This window comes from Cajanus cajan, chromosome 6 (assembly GCF_000230855.2).
Source record: "Cajanus cajan strain Asha chromosome 6, NIPB_CcT2T_4, whole genome shotgun sequence".
In the NCBI taxonomy this organism is placed as follows: Eukaryota; Viridiplantae; Streptophyta; class Magnoliopsida; order Fabales; family Fabaceae; genus Cajanus; species Cajanus cajan.
Window position 1 is genome coordinate 61159233 of NC_138522.1, and position 8391 is coordinate 61167623.

The 8391-nt window shown below is 40.6% G+C and overlaps 1 long non-coding RNA gene across 1 annotated transcript; it reads right to left on the minus strand.

Annotated features, from left to right (window-relative positions):
• Positions 1-2031: 2031 nt before the first annotated feature.
• On the minus strand, positions 2032-3263 carry LOC109797713 (uncharacterized). The gene is made up of 2 exons (XR_002239720.3): positions 2901-3263; positions 2032-2632 (listed from the first exon to the last, which is right to left on the minus strand). It is a non-coding gene; the product is annotated as an uncharacterized LOC109797713 (long non-coding RNA).
• Between the last annotated feature and the right edge of the window lie 5128 nt (positions 3264-8391).

The window sequence follows — 8391 nt, forward strand, 5'->3', positions numbered from 1 at the left end:
TTTTAAAGTTTTGGTAGACCAAACGATTGCTACAGTTACCCATTTATTGTAGGTTGCTAACACAAATACAAACTAAAAGAAAACAAATAATCTCCACTCTTAATTAACTGAGAAACTGAAATTGCTAAATAAATTAACACGCAGTCGCACACACAACCGAGGAGAGGGATTATCAATAATACTAGTAAATGTTAGAGAGTATTTTTTTTTCCTCAATTTTTTTTTTTTTATAAATGTGAGTTATGACCAAAACAAAAAATTAGCATACGCTGTAATAAGTTAAGGTATTGATAAATTATTCATATTTAACATATTCATTTATTAAAATATAAGATTAAAAGGTGTCACACCTCAACAATCTATATATTTTTAAGAAAATAATAATAATAATGATAATAATAGTAATTTGTTTTTCAAAAAACTTTATTTTCACAACAATTTAAAAAAAAAACTTAGAAGAATCAAGTTATCATAACTCATATCTCTAATTAAAAATATGAAATTAACAAGGATTCATGTTGCAATCAATTCTTTTATATATATATATATATATAAGAGGATTATAATAATAATATTTTTTAAAATTATTATGAAATTACAATTTAAATGAGCTAAATTAAAATATAGGATTAATATGTCAACGTTCATTGATTAGCTTTTTTATATATATACTTTAAGTAAAATAATAAGATAACTATAACAATAATAATAAAATGCAAATAAAACATAAAGAAAAAAAGGAGATAGATAAACTTACCTCAAGAAAAAACTTTTGATAAATTCAATATAAAACAAATTTTATGTTATTTCAAGGAGATAAATTTAACTTATTGGTTGTAAGGTCTTTTCTGAAACACAAAAAATCAATTTAATACTTTATTTTTAGATTCTTGCTTAGGTTAAAATAATATTTGATTAGTAAAAATTACATCTTATAAATACATATTGGATATTTTAGATAAACCTTGGAGCAAATTTGCTAAACTAGTAATTTTAGCTGCTATCACTTTTACAATTGACTTTTGGAATAGTAGAAATCAGATGAAATTCCATAATCGCATTACTACACTTGAACATTTGAAAAACAAAAGCATATCACTTGTTAATTCTTGTAGTTCTCTCTCTCCTTTGATTATGAATAATAACATATAGGAACTTAAACTATTGAAAAGTTTTTTATTGCCTTGCAGGGGTAGGAGAGTTGATCATCCCGTTGAGGTACGTTGGATCCCTCCTTCGACTAGTTGGATCAAGTGCAACACAGATGGAGCTTTCTCTACCTTCTCCTCCTCAGCTGCGTGTGGGATCATTTTTCGCGACAGTAGGGCCAACATGGTTGGTTGCTTAGCTGTGTCAGTGGAGGCCAGATCAACACTAGAAGTAGAATTTTTGGCCGTTATTCGTGCAGTTCAGATTGCTCGGGATCATGGTTGAATGTCGCTTTGGATAGAGACGGATTCACTATTAGTCATCAAAGCTTTTTCTTGCCCATCATTAGTTCCTTGATGTTTGTATGTTCAGTGGTTAAACATGTTGTTCTCTATTAGGCGGATGAGGTTACGTTTCTCTCACATCTTTAGAGAGGGGAATGGATGTGCTGATAGTTTAGCTGGTTTTGGTCTTAGGCACATTGGTTTTTATTGGTGGACTTCTGTTCCATCTTGTATCATGACTTCTTATTCTAGGGATCGGGGTGGTCTCTCCAACTTTAGAATCTCTCAGGATAAGTTGGGACTGATATTTGTACTTGTATTTCTTTTCCTTTTTATTTAGTGTATTTTTGATATGTTGCAGATGATTGGTGTGGATTAAGGTGCTAACCTAGTTAGAATCTCTCTTTCACATAATGATGTCTTAGCATATCTATCTTTTTCAAAAAATTTGAAATATCATTAAAAAAACATAAAACTAATTTTGAAATATCATTAAAAAAAACATAAAACAAATAAAAGGAAGTGTTACACCTCTAACTTAAAGCTCCAAGAACAAAAGTGAGTGGGAAAGAAGGGGCAAAAGAACATTAAGCTAAGCTACATAAAAATTGAATAAGAATTAGTGTGTGTTGGTAACTACACCGATAAAATAATTTTGGTCGGTTGGCAAATTGTACATAACTGCAATAAATTAAGGTTAAAAAGAAAAGAAGAAAAAGAAAATATTAGTATGCACGAATCATTAATACAAAATTTTTTTCTCAAAAGTCATAAATCACCTAACAAACCCAAACTAGTGGGGGAACAAATTTCAATGTACTAACATTTTATTGAAGATTAATCCATGAATAGTAAGATTCCATGGCATTAGTTTTTCATCAACTAGACAACTATGTGGATAATGTTGTTACCCAAAAAAACAAAACTATGTGTATGTTTAATATTACACTAACGCTTTTCAAACTCCAAAGTGCATAATAGTGAACAAAGGCGGAGCAACAATAATGGGAAATGGGTAGCATGTATGGGCCTTTGGTTATTAGGGTTGGGCCTGCGGTGGAGCTGGTGGTCCAGATTGTTGTCGTCTCCTCTTGGCCTTACCCAACAGGTAACATGCCAAAACCAATATCAAGATGAACAATATTAAGGGCAACGATATCACCAACGTGAAAGCCATTCTCGTCTTTATTTATATATACCTACGCCATACCATCTTCGTTTCTCAGAACTCCATGTCACAACAGCCAAATATATGGATACATATTTGTGGCTTTTAATATTCATGATTCTCAATTTAATTTTCCTAACTAGAAAATAATTATGACCACAAATAAGTTAATAATTAACAAATTGTAGAATCTAAATATGATGATATATAGTTTATTGGGAATTGCCACATATTGTTTGAAGAGGAAATCTGAGGGGGGAAATAAGAATTGAAAGATTAAGAAATTGTTGATTGCGTACCTGTTACTGATGATGTTAGTGAAGGAAGCAGCGTCTGCAACACAAAATCTTGAGAGGGATTGGAGTATTGAATAGTGGGAAGTGGCGCTTAATGATGAGAAAAGTATATTCAATTTTGGAAGAAAGATTGAAAGGAAGAATTGATGCGATCTGAATCTGGTGGAACAGCCATAAGGCAACACCGTTTGTAGTGAAACGTAATCCCACGTGTCACAACATCGTTCCAGACTTTCAAACTCTTTTACATGGTTTTAATTAAAGCACTAACTATTATTGCTATGCCGTAAAAAATAATACTCGTACAACAGTTATGTTTGATTTTTTTTTTATATATATAAACATGGTGTATGTCAGATCCCTTAACATAAAAAAAATATATATTTAAAAGTGTTATATTTGTTGAAATATAAAAGTAAAAACATAAAAAATTTAGGTTTATAGTAAAACATATATCATTTTAATATAAAGATTGATAAGATTGAGAAAAAGACAACAAATATAATAGAAAAGAATAAAAGAGGTGTTCCTGTGTTAGGAAACACACTTCAATTGTCCTTGTAGCGGGTCGGATCTTGGATCTCGATTTTCTCGTTCCTATCTGGGTAGTCCGGTGTGAGGGGGGGTGTGCCTGCAAAGACACTCCAACGCTCAAGTAAGTGCTCGGCGTAATAAATGCGGTAGGTGAAAGTTAGTTACGTACCTCGTTGGGACTCTATTTATAGGACTTCTTATTGGGCCGTGATTAGGGACTGGGCCCCAGGAAATTAGGGGGCTAATCCAATGCATTACGTTAATTAAGCTCTTTGAAATCGTCTTGGAGTAGGCACATGGTTTTGGCCGAGCATACTGTTATATTCCGTTCGATTCTCAAGTGGTCGGTATGTTAGGGCATTTGGCCAAGTGTTCGAGGGGTCGGGTATTCGGCCCAAGTGTTCGAGGGGACGGGTATTCGGCCAGGTCGGCCACCATACGGTATACAACCCCTGCAGCGTCGAGGATGTAAAAGACGAAGACGGTAAGAATTGTGTGACATCCTGGTTGTTGGTGGAAAAATAGGGGCGGTTTTGACAAGTCTCGGCATGGCATAGCCTGGGGTCAGGGCCTCGGGTGATTGAGATGTAGGCCGAGACCTATGACATCAAGTGAGAGAGATTTTGACCGAGACCTCTGACGCGTGGAGCGAATTTCACGACCTCATGGTGAGATAAATGTAGGCCGAGACCTCTGGCGTCACGTGAGAGAGATCTAGGTCGATCCCTCTTACGCGTGGAGCGAATATCGCGACCTCATGGTGAGATAAATGTAGGCCGAGACCTCTGATGTCACGTGAGAGAGATCTAGGCCGATCCCTCTGACGCGTGGAGCGAATATCGCGACCTCATGGTGAGATAAATGTAGGCCGAGACCTCTGACATCAAGTGAGAGAGATCTAGGCCGAGACCTATGACGCGTGGAGCGAATATCGCGACCTCGTGGTGAGATAAATGTAGGCCGATACCTCTGCTGGACGGTGGTTAGGCCGAGGTTTAGGGATGAGGATATGTCGAGGCCTTCGATGGACGAAGCCTACACCGAGGTCCCAAGCTATTAGAGTTTGCGCCAAGGCCTCGGCGGGTGTGGCCTGCCAGGTTAGCCCTAGCGGTTACGGGTCCAACGGTTACTAAATCTAGACCGTTGGATGGCCTAGATCGAACGGCTGGGGTGTCGGGACGTCTTTTCACCTCCCCCATTTACCTTGCCTATAAATAGGGGAGGGGTTGCTGGTGAACTTACTTGCTGTAAATTTGCCGAGCGCTCTCGACTTCAGAAGTAATCGAGCAAACCGATCAAAGGTAAATTTTGTATTCTTTATTCTGCTTAATAAATGGATAAGGACTATTCCTCGGGTAGGACTTGTACATCTTCGGAGGCGTCGGGCCGTTCGTCGGATCGAGAGGAATCAGGTTCAAGTGAAATATCACGGTTGCCTCCCTTACAATGTGAAGTGGTATTTCCTTCCGATTTTGCTGAGCAGGAGGATAGTGGGGACGAAGTGATAGAAGTATCACCCCCATTGACTTTGGCCGTGGCTTTAGCACGAGCCACCGAGGTGGATGATAGGGGTTTCGGACAGGTCGGCGAGCAAAGCGCTCCGGCCTAGGTGACTCACGCCGAGGCGATTGAAGATGCTTTGGCAGTGGTTGATGATGGTCGGGGCAAAGCCGTGGCTGCTCCGAGGACTCAGCCAAAGGTGAAGATTGATTACGGAACGGTGGAGATGCCCGGGTGTGAATGGGTAGACGGAGAGGTCGGAGTGTACTTTTCAAAGTTATCCGACCAAGAGTTGTTGGATACTTTCGTGTCTTTAGAGAAATGTTTCGGGAGTGGGGAGGACGAGTTCTCGTTGCTTGCCGAGGCGTGCGAGGACGATGGGCCGAACACTGTTTTCGTGTTCTTGGAGCCAAGATCCGATGAGGATGACAATTTCTACGCCTATATGTGTTGGTTTCAGGATCTCGGCGTGACATTGCCCTTCGATGATTTTCAGATGGGAGTCCTCCGTGCTTTAAACGTGGCGCCGACCTAGCTACACCCTAATGCTTGGCCGGCCATGCAAGCATTCCGTAATCTATGCTTATGCCTCGGTCTAACACCTCGACCTCTTGCCTTCCTCTATTATTACATTTGCCAGCCGAGCAAGCCGGTGAAATGGGTGTCGTTATCTCGAGTGCCGAAGCGTGGGTTTCTCCGAGCATTCACCTCCTCTTATAAGGGATTTAAGAGTGGGTTCTTTAAGGTTCGTTGGGGTTCGGATTTGAGACATTGCTTCTTTGACCGGGAGGACAACCCGCTATTCCCCTTCTATTGGACGAGGCGGCCGACGCGCTTCGAGGCGATACCTTTTTCCAAGCTCCCCGCTGAGGATAAAGAAATTGTGGAGCTTCTTAATAAGTTGCCGAAGGGCTTACCTGTCCAAGGCCTCTTGGACGTATTCGAAACGTCTCACTTCGAGATGGCCTTGCTAGGTATGTGTTTTAGGCTTCGGTAGTGTAGCAGTGTTTTGAATTGATGTTAAAACTTCTTTCGTTGCAGGATTGATGGCTGGAGGGGATCTCGACGTGACCGCCATGCTCGCCAAGCGAGCCAAAGATGCTAAGGCCAGTGGGAAGGTGGCACCGGCAAAGTCGGGATTGAGGATTCCGAGGGATAAGCCCTCGCCTGTAATAATTCCCTTGGCCGACCAGAGAAAGAGGACAGGGACCTCTCGGCCACGTCAGACCGACCAGAACGTGGAAACCGAGCAGCCGGGCACCTCCTCCAAACGCCAAAAACAAATAACGCTGGAGCAGTCCGGATGTGGGGGGTTTGCTATCCCGGCTGTTGTTGCTGGGTCAAATTTTTTGGCCCCAGCCGTCCAGTCCGAGAACTTGGTTAGCCCGGACCTCGCTACCGGAGGGGGGCTCTAGTATTTGAAAGGTATGTCTATGGAGGCCGAGTACAAGCTCTTCTGCGAGCTCGACGTGCGGACTTCGCTGGTGGCCAAGCACGTGATGATGAGGTCGGCTGTCTCGACTGAGCGACTTCAAACCCGGTTAAAGGAGGCCGAGGCGACAGTGAAGGAGGCCTTGGCTGCCAATGCTTAAGTTACAGAGTCGGCCGACGAACTGAAGAAATCGGCCGATGGCTATAGGAGGGAGGCCGATGACTTGAAGTTGTCGGTGCAGAGGATGAAAGTTGAAAGCGCGGCTGCGGCGGCTGAGATTTCTCGGCTGACCGAGGCGCATGCCAAACTAAAAGCTAAGGCCACCAAAAAATATCCTCGAACAACATGATGCGAGATTCCATCAAGCAGTCCGACAAGCCCAGTACTTCTGCGAGATCCCGGTTGACTTTAACTTTGACGTCAGTCGGGATTTTTACGGGGGTAAGTACATTAGTTATGCCGAGTTCCCAAAGGGGGCCAGCCCTGATGACGAGGCTCCCCGCCGAGGCATCTCCACGCAAGCGCCGGTACCTCTGCCTACGGAGGAAGATGACCCGATTATAGACGTGGTAGGCGATGGTAATCCGGACGTCTCGGCCGCGGTGTAGGAACCGGTTCTGGCGGGAGTAGAGTAGGTTTGCTTGCTTTTTGTAACCGGGCCGTTAGTGCCTTTTTGTAATTTGGCCATCGGCGCCGGTAGATAGTTACTTTTTTTTTTGTAAGTAGCCGTTGTGGTCAGCCATACTTGTTTTTAATTGAATTTGCTTTTCAACTTTCCGTGTATAATCGTTCAATAATATTAACATAAATCGAGTTGTATGTGTGGCCGAGAGGCCAGATTTCGTGATTTATGATAGTGTTCGATGCGCGTTGTGTTTGTTTATACGAGCGTGTTCGGTTTTCGTGAACGTTAGGTCATCTAAGCTTCGGCTTATGTTTATGCGGTCTATTAGAGTGAGTTTGTCGACGGAGGGGTTGGTCGGGATTAGTACGCGTTGTGCGTAGTGCTCGGCCTAGGGCACGAGTGTGTTTTGTCGTCGTTGATCGAATGTTGGTCGGTGTCGTCGCCATCGACATAGTGCTCGGCCCAGGCACATCCTTAACCGAGGAGGGTACTTGGGAGGGAAAACTGGGGCGCGAGTGCACATTTCAAACTTGACCGAGGATTGCTCGGGTTTAGTACGCGTTGTGCGTAGTGCTCGGCCTGGGGCACGAGTGTGTTTTTCATCTGTAGCAACCTCGGTCGCGACAGGACGGCGAAAAATAAATTGAAAAAGAGGAGTCGCCACCAATGTTATTTTTTACGGAAAAACATTGGAAAAACCATAAAATAGAAAATAGTCTGCGAAAACCAAATTTTTGAGTTCGGGAGTCGATTACGTATGAGGAAGGTATTAGCATCTCACAACGTTCGTCCTAAGACGATTACCTTTAATTAATTAAACTAATTATTTATAATTTATAAAATATTTATCTCACTAAAATTATCAAATATATTTTATTTAACTAATTTAAATTATGCATTGAAAAAAAGGTTAAAATTATTATTGTTATATAAAAAGGAGGATAATATATTTTTTTATTTTTTTGGCTCGACAAGATTTAGTTCTTGCTCCTACGTATCTTCATGTGTAATGAAGAATCAGAGTCACGTAGTTCTTTGTAAAAAATATTTGTGTGTTGATATTTTTTAATTAAATTTTATTTTTGTTAAATATAAGATTCTTGAACTGTCTCAGCTCATTCATCTTAAAAATATAAAATTAACTAAGGTGTACACCAAAGTCAATTCAATAAAATTTTAATTATAATTATTGCTAGCGATGTTATGATGTTAAAAATTCTTAGTCAGACATTTTTGTTTTTGGAGGAAAAATTTAAAGATAAGCTGTCACAACTTGTACTTTAAATTCAAAGGTTAAAAAGATGTCACATCTAATTAACCATTCCTCCAATAAAATTTTTAATACAATAATTTCATATATTTATATTAAATATTTTAAAACTATATTATGATATTTAATCAAA